Consider the following 18,728-nt stretch of genomic DNA (forward strand, 5'->3'; position numbering starts at 1 on the left):
CCGAGGAGCGTCTTGCCACATGTCAACAATGAGTCTGACCGAGGGCCTCCAGGAGAGAAGCCCAAGCAAGACGCGCCCCGAGGAGCGTCTTGCTACATGTTAGCACTCGGTCTGACTGAGCGCCTCCAGGAGAGAGGCCCAAGCAAGACGCACCCCGAGAAGCGTCTTGCCACATGTCAACAATGAGTCTGACTGAGGGCCTCCAGGAGAGAAGCCCAAGCAAGACGCGTCCCGAGGAGTGTCTTGCCACATGTCAGCACTCGGTCTGACTGAACGCCTCCAGGAGAGAAGCCCCAGCAAGACGCGCCCCGAGGAGCGTCTAGCCACATGTAAGCACTGGGTCTGACTGAGCGCCTCCAGGAGAGAGGCCCCAGCAAGACGCGCCCCGAGGAGCGTCTTGCCTTATGTCAGCACTCGGTCTGACTGAGCGCCTCCAGGAGAGAGGCCCAAGCAAGACGCGCCCCGAGGAGCGTCTTGCCACATGTCAACAATGGGTCTGACTGAGGGCCTCCAGGAGAGAAGCCCAAGCAAGACGCGCCCCGAGGAGCGTCTTGCCACATGTCAACAATGGGTCTGACTGAGGGCCTCCAGGAGAGAAGCCCAAGCAAGACGCGCCCCGAGGAGCGTCTTGCCACATGTCAACAATGGGTCTGACTGAGGGCCTCCAAGAGAGAAGCGCAAGCAAGACGCGCCCCGAGGAGCGTCTTGCACCATGTCAACACTGGGTCTGACTGAGCACCTCCAGGAGAGAGGCCCAAGCAAGACTCGCCCCGAGGAGCGTCTTGCCACATATCAAAAATGGGTCTGACTGAGGGCCTCCATGAGAGAAGCCCAAGCACGACGCGCCCCGAGGAGCGTCTTCTCACATGTCACCACTGGGTCTGACTGAGCGCCTCCAGGAGAGAGGCCCCAGCAAGGCGCGCCCCGAGGAGCGTCTTGTCACATGTCACCACTGGGTCTGACTGAGCGCCTCCAGGAGAGAGGCCCAAGCAAAACGCGCCCCGAGGAGCGTCTTGCCAAATGTCAACAATGAGTCTGACTGAGGGCCTCGAGGAGAGAAGCCCAAGCAAGACGCGTCCCGAGGAGCGTCTTGCCACATGTCGGCACTCGGTCTGACTGAACGCCTCTAGGAGAGAAGCCCCAGCTAGACGCGCCCCGAGGAGCGTCTTGCCACATATCAACAATGGGTCTGACTGAGGGCCTCCATGAGAGAAGCCCAAGCAAGACGCGCCCCGAGGAGCGTCTTGTCACATGTCACCACTGGGTCTGACTGAGCGCCTCCTGGAGAGAGGCCCAAGCAAGACGCGCCCCGAGGAGCGTCTTGCCACATGTAAGCACTGGGTCTGACTGAGCGCCTCCAGGAGAGAGGCCCCAGCAAGACGCGCCCCGAGGAGCATCTTGCCTTATGTCAGCACTCGCTCTAACTGAGCGCCTCCAGGAGAGAGGCCCAAGCAAGACGCGCCCAGAGGAGCGTCTTGCCACATGTAAGCACTGGGTCTGACTGAGCGCCTCCAGGAGAGAGGCCCCAGCAAGACGCGCCCCGAGGAGCGTCTTGCCACATGTCAGCACTCGGTCTGACTGAACGCCTCTAGGAGAGAGGCCCAAGCAAGACGCGCCCCGAGGAGCGTCTTGCCACATGTCAGCACTCGGTCTGACTGAGCACTTCCAGGAGAGAGGCCAAAGCAAGACGGACCCCGAGGAGCGTCTTGACACATGTCAACACTGGGGCTGACAGAGGGCCTCCAGGAGAGAGGCCCAAGCAAGACGCTCCCCGAAGAGTGTCTTGCCACATGTCACCACTGGGTCTGACTGAGCGCCTCCAGGAGAGAGGCCCAAGCAAGACGCGCCCCGAGGAGCGTCATGCCACATGTCACTACTCGGTCTGACTGAGCGTCTCCAGGAGAGAGGCCCAAGCAAGACGGGCCCCGAGGAGCGTCTTGCCACGTGTTACCACTGGGTCTGACTGAGTGCCTCCAGGAGAGAGGCCCAAGCAAGACGCGCCCCGAGGAGCGTCTTGCCACATGTAAGCACTGGGTCTAACTGAGCGCCTCCAGGAGAGAGGCCCAAGCAAGACGCGCCCAGAGGAGCGTCTTGCCACATGTAAGCACTGGGTCTGACTGAGCGCCTCCAGGAGAGAGGCCCCAGCAAGACGCGCCCCGAGGAGCGTCTTGCCACATGTCAGCACTCCGTCTGACTGAACGCCTCTAGGAGAGAGGCCCAAGCAAGACGCGCCCCGAGGAGCGTCTTGCCACATGTCAGCACTCGGTCTGACTGAGCGCTTCCAGGAGAGAGGCCAAAGCAAGACGGACCCCGAGGAGCGTCTTGACACATGTCAACACTGGGGCTGACAGAGGGCCTCCAGGAGAGAGGCCCAAGCAAGACGCTCCCCGAAGAGTGTCTTGCCACATGTCACCACTGGGTCTGACTGAGCGCCTCCAGGAGAGAGGCCCAAGCAAGACGCGCCCCGAGGAGCGTCATGCCACATGTCACTACTCGGTCTGACTGAGCGTCTCCAGGAGAGAGGCCCAAGCAAGACGGGCCCCGAGGAGCGTCTTGCCACGTGTTACCACTGGGTCTGACTGAGTGCCTCCAGGAGAGAGGCCCAAGCAAGACGCGCCCCGAGGAGCGTCTTGCCACGTGTCACCACTGGGTCTGATTGAGCGCCTCCAGGAGAGAGGCCACAGCAAGACGCACCCCGAGGAGCATCTTGCCTTATGTCAGCACTCGGTCTGACTGAGCGCCTCCAGGAGAGAGGCCCAAGCAAGACGCGCCCCGAGGAGCGTCTTGCCACATGTCAACAATGGGTCTGACTGAGCGCCTCCAGGAGAGAAGCCCAAGCAAGACGCGCCCCGAGGAGCGTCTTGTCACATGTCAACACTGGGTCTGACTGAGCGCCTCCAGGAGAGAAGCCCCAGCAAGACGCGCCCCGAGGAGCGTCTTGCCACATGTGACTACTCGGTCTGACTGTGCGCCTCCAGGAGAGAGGCCCAAGCAAGACGCGCCCCGAGGAGCGTCTTGCCACATGTCAACAATGGGTCTGACTGAGGGCCTCCGGGAGAGAAGCCCAAGCAACACGCGCCCCGAGGAGCGTCTTGCCACATGTCAGCACCCGGTCCGACTGAGCGCCTCCAAGAGAGAGGCCCAAGCAAGATGCGCCCCGAGGAGCGTCTTGCCACATGTCAACAATGGGTCCGACTGAGGGCCTCCAGGAGAGAACCCCAAGCAAGACGCCCCCTGAGGAGCGTCTTGCCACGTGTCACCACTGGGTCTGACTGAGGGCCTCCAGGAGAGAAGCCCAAGCAAGACGCGCCCCGAGGAGCCTCTTGCCACATGTCAGCACTCGGTCTGACTGAACGCCTCCAGGAGAGAAGCCCCAGCAAGACGCGCCCCGAGGAGCGTCTTGCCATATGTAATCACTGGGTCTGACAGAGGGCCTCCAGGAGAGAGGCCCAAGCAATAAGCGCCCCGAGGAGCGTGTTGCCACATGTCACCACTGGGTCTGACTGAGCTCCTCCAGGAGAGAGGCCCAAGCAAGACGCGCCCCGAGGAGCGTCTTGCCACATGTCGACACTTGGTCTGACTGAGCGCCTCCAGGAGAGAGGCCAAAGGAAGACGCGCCCCGAGGAGCGTCTTGCCACGTGTCAACACTAGGTCTGACTGAGCGTCTCCAGGAGAGAGGCCCAAGCAAGACGCCCCCTGAGGAGCGTCTTGCCACGTGTCACCACTGGGTCTGACTGAGGGCCTCCAGGAGAGAAGCCCAAGCAAGATGCGCCCCGAGGAGCCTCTTGCCACATGTCAGCACTCGGTCTGACTGAACGCCTCCAGGAGAGAAGCCCCAGCAAGACGCGCCCCGAGGAGCGTCTTGCCACATGTCAGCACTCGGTCTGACAGAACGCCTCCAGGAGAGAAGCCCCAGCAAGACACGCCCCGAGGAGCGTCTTGCCACATGTCAGCACTCAGTCTGAATGAGCGCCACCAGGAGAGAGGCCCAAGCAAGACGCGCCCCGAGGAGCGTCTTGCCACATATCAACAATGGGTCTGACTGAGGGCCTTCATGAGAGAAGCCCAAGCAAGACGCGCCCCGAGGAGCGTCTTGCCACATGTTAACAATGGGTCTGACTGAGGGCCTCCAGGAGAGAAGCCCAAGCAAGACGCGCCCCGAGGAGCGTCTTGCCAGATGTCAACAATGGGTCTGACAGAGGGCCTCCAGGAGAGAGGCCCAAGCAATACGCGCCCCGAGGAGCGTGTTGCCACATGTCACCACTGGGTCTGACTGAGCGCCTCCAGGAGAGAGGCCCAAGCAAGTCGCGCCCCGAGGAGCGTCTTGCCACGTGTCACCACTGGGTCTGATTGAGCGCCTCCAGGAGAGAGGCCCCAGCAAGACGCGCCCCGAGGAGCATCTTGCCTTATGTCAGCACTCGGTCTGACTGAGCGCCTCCAGGAGAGAGGCCCAAGCAAGACGCGCCCCGAGGAGCGTCTTGCCACATGTCAACAATGGGTCTGACTGAGGGCCTCCAGGAGAGAGGACCAAGCAAGACGCGCCCCGAGGAGCATCTTGCCACATGTCACCTCTGGGTCTGACTGAGCACCTCCAGGAGAGAGGCCCAAGCAAGACGCGCCCCGAGGAGCGTCTTGTCACATGTCAACACTGGGTCTGACTTAGCGCCTCCAGGAGAGAAGCCCCAGCAAGACGCGCCCCGAGGAGCGTCTTGCCACATGTCAGCACTCGGTCTGACTGAGCGCCTCCAGGAGAGAGGCCAGAGCAAAATGCGCCCCGAGGAGCGTCTTGCCACATGTAAACAATGGGTCTGACTGAGGGCCTCCAGGAGAGAAGCCCAAGCAAGACGCGCCCCGAGGAGCGTCTTGCCACATGTCAGCACTCGGTCTGACTGAGCGCCTCCAGGAGAGAGGCCCAAGCAAGACGCGCCCCGAGGAGCGTCTTGCCACGTGTCAACACTGGGTCTGATTGAGGGCCTCCAGGAGAGAGGCCCAAGCAAGACGCGCCCCGAGGAGCGTCTTGCCACATGTCAACAATGGGTCTGACAGAGGGCCTCCAGGAGAGAGGCCCAAGCAATACGCGCCCCGAGGAGCGTGTTGCCACATGTCACCACTGGGTTAGACTGAGCACCTCCAGGAGAGAGGCCCAAGCAAGACGCGCCCCGAGGAGCGTCTTGCCACAAGTCAACAATGGGTCTGACAGAGGGCCTCCAGGAGAGAGGACCAAGCAAGACGCGCCCCGAGGAGCATCTTGCCACATGTCACCTCTGGGTCTGACTGAGCGCCTCCAGGAGAGAGGCCCAAGCAAGACGCGCCCCGAGGAGCGTCTTGTCACATGTCAACACTGGGTCTGACTTAGCGCCTCCAGGAGAGAAGCCCCAGCAAGACGCGCCCCGAGGAGCGTCTTGCCACATGTCAGCACTCGGTCTGACTGAGCGCCTCCAGGAGAGAGGCCCAAGCAAGATGCGCCCCGAGGAGCGTCTTGCCACATGTAAACAATGGGTCTGACTGAGGGCCTCCAGGAGAGAAGCCCAAGCAAGACGCGCCCCGAGGAGCCTCTTGCCACATGTCAGCACTCGGTCTGACTGAGCGCCTCCAGGAGAGAGGCCCAAGCAAGACGCGCTCCGAGGAGCGTCTTGCCACGTGTCAACACTGGGTCTGATTGAGGGCCTCCAGGAGAGAGGCCCAAGCAAGACGCGCCCCGAGGAGCGTCTTGCCACATGTCAACAATGGGTCTGACAGAGGGCCTCCAGGAGACAGGCCCAAGCAATACGCGCCCCGAGGAGCGTGTTGCCACATGTCAGCACTGGGTTAGACTGAGCACCTCCAGGAGAGAGGCTCAAGCAAGACGCGCCCCGAGGAGCGTCTTGCCACATGTCAGCACTCGGTCTGACAGAACGCCTCCAGGAGAGAAGCCCCAGCAAGACACGCCCCGAGGAGCGTCTTGCCACATCTCAGCACTCAGTCTGACTGAGCGCCTCCAGGAGAGAGGCCCAAGCAAGACGCGCCCCGAGGAGCGTCTTGCCACATGTCAGCACTCGGTCTGACTGAGCGCCTCCAGGAGAGAGGCCCAAGCAAGACGCACCCCGAGGAGCGTCTTGACACATGTCAACACTGGGGCTGACAGAGGGCCTCCAGGAGAGAGGCCCAAGCAAGACGCTCCCCAAGGAGTGTCTTGCCACATGTCAACAATGGGTCTGACTGAGCGCCTCCAGGAGAGAGGCCCAAGCAAGACGCGCCCCGAGGAGCGTCTTGCCACGTGTCAACACTGGGTCTGATTGAGGGCCTCCAGGAGAGAGGCCCAAGCAAGACGCGCCCCGAGGAGCGTCTTGCCACATGTCAACAATGGGTCTGACAGAGGGCCTCCAGGAGAGAGGCCCAAGCAATACGCGCCCCGAGGAGCGTGTTGCCACATGTCACCACTGGGTCTGACTGAGCGCCTCCAGGAGAGAGGCCCAAGCAAGTCGCGCCCCGAGGAGCGTCTTGCCACGTGTCACCACTGGGTCTGATTGAGCGCCTCCAGGAGAGAGGCCCCAGCAAGACGCGCCCCGAGGAGCATCTTGCCTTATGTCAGCACTCGGTCTGACTGAGCTTCTCCAGGAGAGAGGCCCAAGCAAGACGCGCCCCGAGGAGCGTCTTGCCACATGTCAACAATGGGTCTGACTGAGGGCCTCCAGGAGAGAGGACCAAGCAAGACGCGCCCCGAGGAGCATCTTGCCACATGTCACCTCTGGGTCTGACTGAGCACCTCCAGGAGAGAGGCCCAAGCAAGACGCGCCCCGAGGAGCGTCTTGTCACATGTCAACACTGGGTCTGACTTAGCGCCTCCAGGAGAGAAGCCCCAGCAAGACGCGCCCCGAGGAGCGTCTTGCCACATGTCAGCACTCGGTCTGACTGAGCGCCTCCAGGAGAGAGGCCCAAGCAAGATGCGCCCCGAGGAGCGTCTTGCCACATGTAAACAATGGGTCTGACTGAGGGCCTCCAGGAGAGAAGCCCAAGCAAGACGCGCCCCGAGGAGCGTCTTGCCACATGTCAGCACTCGGTCTGACTGAGCGCCTCCAGGAGAGAGGCCCAAGCAAGACGCGCCCCGAGGAGCGTCTTGCCACGTGTCAACACTGGGTCTGATTGAGGGCCTCCAGGAGAGAGGCCCAAGCAAGACGCGCCCCGAGGAGCGTCTTGCCACATGTCAACAACGGGTCTGACTGAGGGCCTCCAGGAGAGAGGACCAAGCAAGACGCGCCCCGAGGAGCATCTTGCCACATGTCACCTCTGGGTCTGACTGAGCACCTCCAGGAGAGAGGCCCAAGCAAGACGCGCCCCGAGGAGCGTCTTGTCACATGTCAACACTGGGTCTGACTTAGCGCCTCCAGGAGAGAAGCCCCAGCAAGACGCGCCCCGAGGAGCGTCTTGCCACATGTCAGCACTCGGTCTGACTGAGCGCCTCCAGGAGAGAGGCCCAAGCAAGATGCGCCCCGAGGAGCGTCTTGCCACATGTAAACAATGGGTCTGACTGAGGGCCTCCAGGAGAGAAGCCCAAGCAAGACGCGCCCCGAGGAGCGTCTTGCCACATGTCAGCACTCGGTCTGACTGAGCGCCTCCAGGAGAGAGGCCCAAGCAAGACGCGCCCCGAGGAGCGTCTTGCCACGTGTCAACACTGGGTCTGATTGAGGGCCTCCAGGAGAGAGGCCCAAGCAAGACGCGCCCCGAGGAGCGTCTTGCCACATGTCAACAATGGGTCTGACAGAGGGCCTCCAGGAGAGAGGCCCAAGCAATACGCGCCCCGAGGAGCGTGTTGCCACATGTCACCACTGGGTCTGACTGAGCGCCTCCAGGAGAGAGGCCCAAGCAAGTCGCGCCCCGAGGAGCGTCTTGCCACGTGTCACCACTGGGTCTGATTGAGCGCCTCCAGGAGAGAGGCCCCAGCAAGACGCGCCCCGAGGAGCATCTTGCCTTATGTCAGCACTCGGTCTGACTGAGCTTCTCCAGGAGAGAGGCCCAAGCAAGACGCGCCCCGAGGAGCGTCTTGCCACATGTCAACAATGGGTCTGACTGAGGGCCTCCAGGAGAGAGGACCAAGCAAGACGCGCCCCGAGGAGCATCTTGCCACATGTCACCTCTGGGTCTGACTGAGCACCTCCAGGAGAGAGGCCCAAGCAAGACGCGCCCCGAGGAGCGTCTTGTCACATGTCAACACTGGGTCTGACTTAGCGCCTCCAGGAGAGAAGCCCCAGCAAGACGCGCCCCGAGGAGCGTCTTGCCACATGTCAGCACTCGGTCTGACTGAGCGCCTCCAGGAGAGAGGCCCAAGCAAGATGCGCCCCGAGGAGCGTCTTGCCACATGTAAACAATGGGTCTGACTGAGGGCCTCCAGGAGAGAAGCCCAAGCAAGACGCGCCCCGAGGAGCGTCTTGCCACATGTCAGCACTCGGTCTGACTGAGCGCCTCCAGGAGAGAGGCCCAAGCAAGACGCGCCCCGAGGAGCGTCTTGCCACGTGTCAACACTGGGTCTGATTGAGGGCCTCCAGGAGAGAGGCCCAAGCAAGACGCGCCCCGAGGAGCGTCTTGCCACATGTCAACAACGGGTCTGACTGAGGGCCTCCAGGAGAGAGGACCAAGCAAGACGCGCCCCGAGGAGCATCTTGCCACATGTCACCTCTGGGTCTGACTGAGCACCTCCAGGAGAGAGGCCCAAGCAAGACGCGCCCCGAGGAGCGTCTTGTCACATGTCAACACTGGGTCTGACTTAGCGCCTCCAGGAGAGAAGCCCCAGCAAGACGCGCCCCGAGGAGCGTCTTGCCACATGTCAGCACTCGGTCTGACTGAGCGCCTCCAGGAGAGAGGCCCAAGCAAGATGCGCCCCGAGGAGCGTCTTGCCACATGTAAACAATGGGTCTGACTGAGGGCCTCCAGGAGAGAAGCCCAAGCAAGACGCGCCCCGAGGAGCGTCTTGCCACATGTCAGCACTCGGTCTGACTGAGCGCCTCCAGGAGAGAGGCCCAAGCAAGACGCGCCCCGAGGAGCGTCTTGCCACGTGTCAACACTGGGTCTGATTGAGGGCCTCCAGGAGAGAGGCCCAAGCAAGACGCGCCCCGAGGAGCGTCTTGCCACATGTCAACAATGGGTCTGACAGAGGGCCTCCAGGAGAGAGGCCCAAGCAATACGCGCCCCGAGGAGCGTGTTGCCACATGTCACCACTGGGTTAGACTGAGCACCTCCAGGAGAGAGGCCCAAGCAAGACGCGCCCCGAGGAGCGTCTTGCCACATGTCAACAATGGGTCTGACAGAGGGCCTCCAGGAGAGAGGACCAAGCAAGACGCGCCCCGAGGAGCATCTTGCCACATGTCACCTCTGGGTCTGACTGAGCGCCTCCAGGAGAGAGGCCCAAGCAAGACGCGCCCCGAGGAGCGTCTTGTCACATGTCAACACTGGGTCTGACTTAGCGCCTCCAGGAGAGAAGCCCCAGCAAGACGCGCCCCGAGGAGCGTCTTGCCACATGTCAGCACTCGGTCTGACTGAGCGCCTCCAGGAGAGAGGCCCAAGCAAGATGCGCCCCGAGGAGCGTCTTGCCACATGTAAACAATGGGTCTGACTGAGGGCCTCCAGGAGAGAAGCCCAAGCAAGACGCGCCCCGAGGAGCCTCTTGCCACATGTCAGCACTCGGTCTGACTGAGCGCCTCCAGGAGAGAGGCCCAAGCAAGACACGCTCCGAGGAGCGTCTTGCCACGTGTCAACACTGGGTCTGATTGAGGGCCTCCAGGAGAGAGGCCCAAGCAAGACGCGCCCCGAGGAGCGTCTTGCCACATGTCAACAATGGGTCTGACAGAGGGCCTCCAGGAGACAGGCCCAAGCAATACGCGCCCCGAGGAGCGTGTTGCCACATGTCAGCACTGGGTTAGACTGAGCACCTCCAGGAGAGAGGCTCAAGCAAGACGCGCCCCGAGGAGCGTCTTGCCACATGTCAGCACTCGGTCTGACAGAACGCCTCCAGGAGAGAAGCCCCAGCAAGACACGCCCCGAGGAGCGTCTTGCCACATCTCAGCACTCAGTCTGACTGAGCGCCTCCAGGAGAGAGGCCCAAGCAAGACGCGCCCCGAGGAGCGTCTTGCCACATGTCAGCACTCGGTCTGACTGAGCGCCTCCAGGAGAGAGGCCCAAGCAAGACGCACCCCGAGGAGCGTCTTGACACATGTCAACACTGGGGCTGACAGAGGGCCTCCAGGAGAGAGGCCCAAGCAAGACGCTCCCCAAGGAGTGTCTTGCCACATGTCAACAATGGGTCTGACTGAGCGCCTCCAGGAGAGAGGCCCAAGCAAGACGCGCCCCGAGGAGCGTCTTGCCACGTGTCAACACTGGGTCTGATTGAGGGCCTCCAGGAGAGAGGCCCAAGCAAGACGCGCCCCGAGGAGCGTCTTGCCACATGTCAACAATGGGTCTGACAGAGGGCCTCCAGGAGAGAGGCCCAAGCAATACGCGCCCCGAGGAGCGTGTTGCCACATGTCACCACTGGGTCTGACTGAGCGCCTCCAGGAGAGAGGCCCAAGCAAGTCGCGCCCCGAGGAGCGTCTTGCCACGTGTCACCACTGGGTCTGATTGAGCGCCTCCAGGAGAGAGGCCCCAGCAAGACGCGCCCCGAGGAGCATCTTGCCTTATGTCAGCACTCGGTCTGACTGAGCTTCTCCAGGAGAGAGACCCAAGCAAGACGCGCCCCGAGGAGCGTCTTGCCACATGTCAACAATGGGTCTGACAGAGGGCCTCCAGGAGAGAGGACCAAGCAAGACGCACCCCGAGGAGCATCTTGCCACATGTCACCTCTGGGTCTGACTGAGCGCCTCCAGGAGAGAGGCCCAAGCAAGACGTGCCCCGAGGAGCGTCTTGTCACATGTCAACACTGGGTCTGACTTAGCGCCTCCAGGAGAGAAGCCCCAGCAAGACGCGCCCCGAGGAGCGTCTTGCCACATGTCAGCACTCTGTCTGACTGAGCGCCTCCAGGAGAGAGGCCCAAGCAAGATGCGCCCCGAGGAGCGTCTTACCACATGTAAACAATGGGTCTGACTGAGGGCCTCCAGGAGAGAAGCCCAAGCAAGACGCGCCTCGAGGAGCGTCTTGCCACATGTCAGCACTCGGTCCTACTGAGCGCCTCCAGGAGAGAGGCCCAAGCAAGACGCGCCCCGAGGAGCGTCTTGCCACGTCTCAACACTGGGTCTGATTGAGGGCCTCCAGGAGAGAGGCCCAAGCAAGACGCGCCCCGAGGAGCATCTTGCCACATATCAACAATGGGTCTGACTGAGGGCCTCCATGAGAGAAGCCCAAGCAAGACGCGCCCAGAGGAGCGTCTTGTCAAGTGTCAACACTGGGGCTGACAGAGGGCCTCCAGGAGAGAGGCCCAAGCAAGATGCGCCCCGAGGAGCGTCTTGCCACATGTAAACAATGGGTCTGACTGAGCGCCTCCAGGAGAGAGGCCCAAGCAAGACGCGCCCCGAAGAGCGTCTTGCCACATATCAACAATGGGTCTCACTGAGGGCCTCCATGAGAGAAGCCCAAGCAAGACGCGCCCAGAGGAGCGTCTTGTCAAGTGTCAACACTGGGTCTGACTGAGCGTCTCCAGGAGAGAGGCCCAAGCAAGACGCGCCCCGAGGAGTGTCTTGCCACATGTAAGCACTGGGTCTGACTGAGCGCCTCCAGGAGAGAGGCCCCAGCAAGACGCGCCCCGAGGAGCGTCTTGCCTTATGTCAGCACTCTGTCTGACTGAGCGCCTCCAGGAGAGAGGCCCAAGCAAGACGCGCCCCGAGGAGCGTCTTGCCACATGTCAACAATGGGTCTGACTGAGGGCCTCCAGGAGAGAAGCCCAAGCAAGACGCGCCCCGGGGAGCGTCTTGCCACATGTGAACAATGGGTCTGACTGAGGGCCTCCAAGAGAGAAGCCCAAGCAAGACGCGTCCCGAGAAGCGTCTTGCCACATGTCGGCACTCGGTCTGACTGAACGCCTCCAGGAGAGGGGCCCAAGCAAGACGCGCCCCGAGGAGCGTCTTGCCACATATCAACAATGGGTCTGACTGAGGGCCTCCATGAGAGAAGCCCAAGCAAGACGCGCCCCGAGGAGCGTCTTGTCACATGTCACCACTGGGTCTGACTGAGCGCCTCCAGGAGAGAGGCCCAAGCAAGACGCGCCCCGAAGAGCGTCTTGCCACATATCAACAATGGGTCTCACTGAGGGCCTCCATGAGAGAAGCCCAAGCAAGACGCGCCCCGAGGAGCGTCTTGCCACATGTAAACAATGGGTCTGACTGAGCGCCTCCAGGAGAGAGGCCCAAGCAAGACGCGCCCCGAAGAGCGTCTTGCCACATATCAACAATGGGTCTCACTGAGGGCCTCCATGAGAGAAGCCCAAGCAAGACGCGCCCAGAGGAGCGTCTTGTCAAGTGTCAACACTGGGTCTGACTGAGCGTCTCCAGGAGAGAGGCCCAAGCAAGACGCGCCCCGAGGAGTGTCTTGCCACATGTAAGCACTGGGTCTGACTGAGCGCCTCCAGGAGAGAGGCCCCAGCAAGACGCGCCCCGAGGAGCGTCTTGCCTTATGTCAGCACTCGGTCTGACTGAGCGCCTCCAGGAGAGAGGCCCAAGCAAGACGCGCCCCGAGGAGCGTCTTGCCACATGTCAACAATGGGTCTGACTGAGGGCCTCCAGGAGAGAAGCCCAAGCAAGACGCGCCCCGGGGAGCGTCTTGCCACATGTGAACAATGGGTCTGACTGAGGGCCTCCAAGAGAGAAGCCCAAGCAAGACGCGTCCCGAGAAGCGTCTTGCCACATGTCGGCACTCGGTCTGACTGAACGCCTCCAGGAGAGGGGCCCAAGCAAGACGCGCCCCGAGGAGCGTCTTGCCACATATCAACAATGGGTCTGACTGAGGGCCTCCATGAGAGAAGCCCAAGCAAGACGCGCCCCGAGGAGCGTCTTGTCACATGTCACCACTGGGTCTGACTGAGCGCCTCCAGGAGAGAGGCCCAAGCAAGATGCGCCCCGAGGAGCGTCTTGCCACATTTCACCACTGGGTCTTACTGAGCGCCTCCAGGAGAGAGGCCCAAGCAAAACGCGCCCCGAGGAGCGTCTTGCCACATGTCAACAATGAGTCTGACTGAGCGCCTCCAGGAGAGAGGCCCAAGCAAGACGCGCCCCGAGGAGCGTCTTGCCACATGTAAGCACTGGGTCTGACTGAGCGCCTCCAGGAGAGAGGCCCCAGCAAGACGCGCCCCGAGGAGCGTCTTACCACATGTCAGCACTCGGTCTGACTGAACGCCTCTAGGAGAGAGGCCCGAGCAAGACGCGCCCCGAGGAGCGTCTTGCCACATGTCAGCACTCGGTCTGACTGAGCGCCTCCAGGAGAGAGGCCCAAGCAAGACGGACCCCGAGAAGCGTCTTGACACATGTCAACACTGGGGCTGACAGAGGGCCTCCAGGAGAGAGGCCCAAGCAAGACGCTCCCTGAAGAGTGTCTTGCCACATGTCACCAGTGGGTCTGACTGAGCGCCTCCAGGAGAGAGGCCCAAGCAAGACGCGCCCCGAGGAGCGTCATGCCACATGTCACTACTCGGTCTGACTGAGCGTCTCCAGGAGAGAGGCCCAAGCAAGACGCGCCCTGAGGAGCGTCTTGCCACGTGTCACCACTGGGTCTGACTGAGGGCCTCCAGGAGAGAAGCCCAAGCAAGACGCGCCCCAAGGAGCCTCTTGCCACATGTCAGCACTCGGTCTGACTGAACGCCTCCAGGAGAGAAGCCCAAGCAAGACGCGCCCCGAGGAGCGTCTTGCCACATGTCAACACTTGGTCTGACTGAGCGCCTCCAGGAGAGAGGCCCAAGGAAGACGCGCCCCGAGGAGCGTCTTGCCACATGTCAACACTGGGTCTGACTGAGCGTCTCCAGGAGAGAGGCCCAAGCAAGACGCGCCCTGAGGAGCGTCTTGCCACATATCAACAATGGGTCTGACTGAGGGCCTTCATGAGAGAAGCCCAAGCAAGACGCGCCCCGAGGAGCGTCTTGCCACATGTCAACAATGGGTCTGACTGAGGGCCTCCAGGAGAGAAACCCAAGCAAGACGCGCCCCGAGGAGCGTCTTGCCACATGTCAGCACTCGGTCTGACTGAGCGCCTCCAGGAGAGAGGCCCAAGCAAGACGCACCCCGAGGAGCGTCTTGACACATGTCAACACTGGGGCTGACAGAGGGCCTCCAGGAGAGAGGCCCAAGCAAGACGCTCCCCAAGGAGTGTCTTGCCACATGTCATCAATGGGTCTGACTGAGCGCCTCCAGGAGAGAGGCCCAAGCAAGACGCGCCCCGAGAAGCATCTTGCCACGTGTCAACACTGGGTCTGATTGAGGGCCTCCAGGAGAGAGGCCCAAGCAAGACGCGCCCCGAGGAGCGTCTTGCCACATGTCACCACTGGGTCTGACTGAGCGCCTCCAGGAGAGAGCCCCAAGCAAGTCGCACCCCGAGGAGCGTCTTGCCACGTGTCACCACTGGGTCTGATTGAGCGCCTCCAGGAGAGAGGCCCCAGCAAGACGCGCCCCGAGGAGCATCTTGCCTTATGTCAGCAATCGGTCTGACTGAGCGCCTCCAGGAGAGAGGCCCAAGCAAGACGCGCCCCGAGGAGCGTCTTGCCACATGTCAACAATGGGTCTGACAGAGGCCCTCCAGGAGAGAGGCCCAAGCAAGACGCGCCCCGAGGAGCATCTTGCCACATGTCACCTCTGGGTCTGACTGAGCGCCTCCAGGAGAGAGGCCCAAGCAAGACGCGCCCCGAGGAGCGTCTTGTCACATGTCAACACTAGGTCTGACTTAGCGCCTCCAGGAGAGAAACCCCAGCAAGACGCGCCCCGAGGAGCGTCTTGCCACATGTCAGCACTCGGTCTGACTGAGCGCCTCCAGGAGAGAGGCCCAAGCAAGATGCGCCCCGAGGAGCGTCTTGCCACATGTCAACAATGGGTCTGACTGAGCCCCTCCAGGAGAGAAGCCCAAGCAAGACGCGCCCCGAGGAGCGTCTTGTCACATGTCAACACTGGGTCTGACTGAGCGCCTCCAGGAGAGAAGCCCCAGCAAGACGCGCCCCGAGGAGCGTCTTGCCACATGTGACTACTCGGTCTGAATGTGCGCCTCCAGGAGAGAGGCCCAAGCAAGACGCGCCCCGAGGAGTGTCTTGCCACATGTCAACAATGGGTCTGACTGAGGGCCTCCAGGAGAGAAGCCCAAGCAACACGCGCCCCGAGGAGCGTCTTGCCACATGTCAGCACCTGGTCCGACTGAGCGCCTCCAGGAGAGAGGCCCAAGCAAGATGCGCCCCGAGGAGCGTCTTGCCAGATGTCAACAATGGGTCCGACTGAGGGCCTCCAGGAGAGAAGCCCAAGCAAGACGCGCCCCGAGGAGCGTCATCCCACATGTCACAAATCGGTCTGACTGAGCGCCTCCAGGAGAGAGGCCCAAGCAAGACGCGCCCCGAGGAGCGTCTTGTCATATGTAAACACTGGGTCTGACAGAGGGCCTCCAGGAGAGAGGCCCAAGCAATACGCGCCCCGAGGAGTGTGTTGCCACATGTCACCACTGGGTCTGACTGAGCGCCTCCAGGAGAGAGGCCCAAGCAAGACGCGCCCCGAGGAGCGTCTTGCCACATGTCAGCACTCTGTCTGACTGAGCGCCTCCAGGAGAGAGGCCCAAGCAAGATGCGCCCCGAGGAGCGTCTTACCACATGTAAACAATGGGTCTGACTGAGGGCCTCCAGGAGAGAAGCCCAAGCAAGACGCGCCCCGAGGAGCGTCTTGCCACATGTCAGCACTCGGTCCTACTGAGCGCCTCCAGGAGAGAGGCCCAAGCAAGACGCGCCCCGAGGAGCGTCTTGCCACGTCTCAACACTGGGTCTGATTGAGGGCCTCCAGGAGAGAGGCCCAAGCAAGACGCGCCCCGAGGAGCATCTTGCCACATATCAACAATGGGTCTGACTGAGGGCCTCCATGAGAGAAGCCCAAGCAAGACGCGCCCAGAGGAGCGTCTTGTCAAGTGTCAACACTGGGGCTGACAGAGGGCCTCCAGGAGAGAGGCCCAAGCAAGATGCGCCCCGAGGAGCGTCTTGCCACATGTAAACAATGGGTCTGACTGAGCGCCTCCAGGAGAGAGGCCCAAGCAAGACGCGCCCCGAAGAGCGTCTTGCCACATATCAACAATGGGTCTCACTGAGGGCCTCCATGAGAGAAGCCCAAGCAAGACGCGCCCAGAGGAGCGTCTTGTCAAGTGTCAACACTGGGTCTGACTGAGCGTCTCCAGGAGAGAGGCCCAAGCAAGACGCGCCCCGAGGAGTGTCTTGCCACATGTAAGCACTGGGTCTGACTGAGCGCCTCCAGGAGAGAGGCCCCAGCAAGACGCGCCCCGAGGAGCGTCTTGCCTTATGTCAGCACTCTGTCTGACTGAGCGCCTCCAGGAGAGAGGCCCAAGCAAGACGCGCCCCGAGGAGCGTCTTGCCACATGTCAACAATGGGTCTGACTGAGGGCCTCCAGGAGAGAAGCCCAAGCAAGACGCGCCCCGGGGAGCGTCTTGCCACATGTGAACAATGGGTCTGACTGAGGGCCTCCAAGAGAGAAGCCCAAGCAAGACGCGTCCCGAGAAGCGTCTTGCCACATGTCGGCACTCGGTCTGACTGAACGCCTCCAGGAGAGGGGCCCAAGCAAGACGCGCCCCGAGGAGCGTCTTGCCACATATCAACAATGGGTCTGACTGAGGGCCTCCATGAGAGAAGCCCAAGCAAGACGCGCCCCGAGGAGCGTCTTGTCACATGTCACCACTGGGTCTGACTGAGCGCCTCCAGGAGAGAGGCCCAAGCAAGACGCGCCCCGAAGAGCGTCTTGCCACATATCAACAATGGGTCTCACTGAGGGCCTCCATGAGAGAAGCCCAAGCAAGACGCGCCCCGAGGAGCGTCTTGCCACATGTAAACAATGGGTCTGACTGAGCGCCTCCAGGAGAGAGGCCCAAGCAAGACGCGCCCCGAAGAGCGTCTTGCCACATATCAACAATGGGTCTCACTGAGGGCCTCCATGAGAGAAGCCCAAGCAAGACGCGCCCAGAGGAGCGTCTTGTCAAGTGTCAACACTGGGTCTGACTGAGCGTCTCCAGGAGAGAGGCCCAAGCAAGACGCGCCCCGAGGAGTGTCTTGCCACATGTAAGCACTGGGTCTGACTGAGCGCCTCCAGGAGAGAGGCCCCAGCAAGACGCGCCCCGAGGAGCGTCTTGCCTTATGTCAGCACTCGGTCTGACTGAGCGCCTCCAGGAGAGAGGCCCAAGCAAGACGCGCCCCGAGGAGCGTCTTGCCACATGTCAACAATGGGTCTGACTGAGGGCCTCCAGGAGAGAAGCCCAAGCAAGACGCGCCCCGGGGAGCGTCTTGCCACATGTGAACAATGGGTCTGACTGAGGGCCTCCAAGAGAGAAGCCCAAGCAAGACGCGTCCCGAGAAGCGTCTTGCCACATGTCGGCACTCGGTCTGACTGAACGCCTCCAGGAGAGGGGCCCAAGCAAGACGCGCCCCGAGGAGCGTCTTGCCACATATCAACAATGGGTCTGACTGAGGGCCTCCATGAGAGAAGCCCAAGCAAGACGCGCCCCGAGGAGCGTCTTGTCACATGTCACCACTGGGTCTGACTGAGCGCCTCCAGGAGAGAGGCCCAAGCAAGATGCGCCCCGAGGAGCGTCTTGCCACATTTCACCACTGGGTCTTACTGAGCGCCTCCAGGAGAGAGGCCCAAGCAAAACGCGCCCCGAGGAGCGTCTTGCCACATGTCAACAATGAGTCTGACTGAGCGCCTCCAGGAGAGAGGCCCAAGCAAGACGCGCCCCGAGGAGCGTCTTGCCACATGTAAGCACTGGGTCTGACTGAGCGCCTCCAGGAGAGAGGCCCCAGCAAGACGCGCCCCGAGGAGCGTCTTACCACATGTCAGCACTCGGTCTGACTGAACGCCTCTAGGAGAGAGGCCCGAGCAAGACGCGCCCCGAGGAGCGTCTTGCCACATGTCAGCACTCGGTCTGACTGAGCGCCTCCAGGAGAGAGGCCCAAGCAAGACGGACCCCGAGAAGCGTCTTGACACATGTCAACACTGGGGCTGACAGAGGGCCTCCAGGAGAGAGGCCCAAGCAAGACGCTCCCTGAAGAGTGTCTTGCCACATGTCACCAGTGGGTCTGACTGAGCGCCTCCAGGAGAGAGGCCCAAGCAAGACGCGCCCCGAGGAGCGTCATGCCACATGTCACTACTCGGTCTGACTGAGCGTCTCCAGGAGAGAGGCCCAAGCAAGACGCGCCCTGAGGAGCGTCTTGCCACGTGTCACCACTGGGTCTGACTGAGGGCCTCCAGGAGAGAAGCCCAAGCAAGACGCGCCCCAAGGAGCCTCTTGCCACATGTCAGCACTCGGTCTGACTGAACGCCTCCAGGAGAGAAGCCCAAGCAAGACGCGCCCCGAGGAGCGTCTTGCCACATGTCAACACTTGGTCTGACTGAGCGCCTCCAGGAGAGAGGCCCAAGGAAGACGCGCCCCGAGGAGCGTCTTGCCACATGTCAACACTGGGTCTGACTGAGCGTCTCCAGGAGAGAGGCCCAAGCAAGACGCGCCCTGAGGAGCGTCTTGCCACATATCAACAATGGGTCTGACTGAGGGCCTTCATGAGAGAAGCCCAAGCAAGACGCGCCCCGAGGAGCGTCTTGCC

The sequence above is a fragment of the Nothobranchius furzeri genome, chromosome 6, assembly GCF_043380555.1.
Source record: "Nothobranchius furzeri strain GRZ-AD chromosome 6, NfurGRZ-RIMD1, whole genome shotgun sequence".
In the NCBI taxonomy this organism is placed as follows: domain Eukaryota; kingdom Metazoa; phylum Chordata; class Actinopteri; order Cyprinodontiformes; family Nothobranchiidae; genus Nothobranchius; species Nothobranchius furzeri.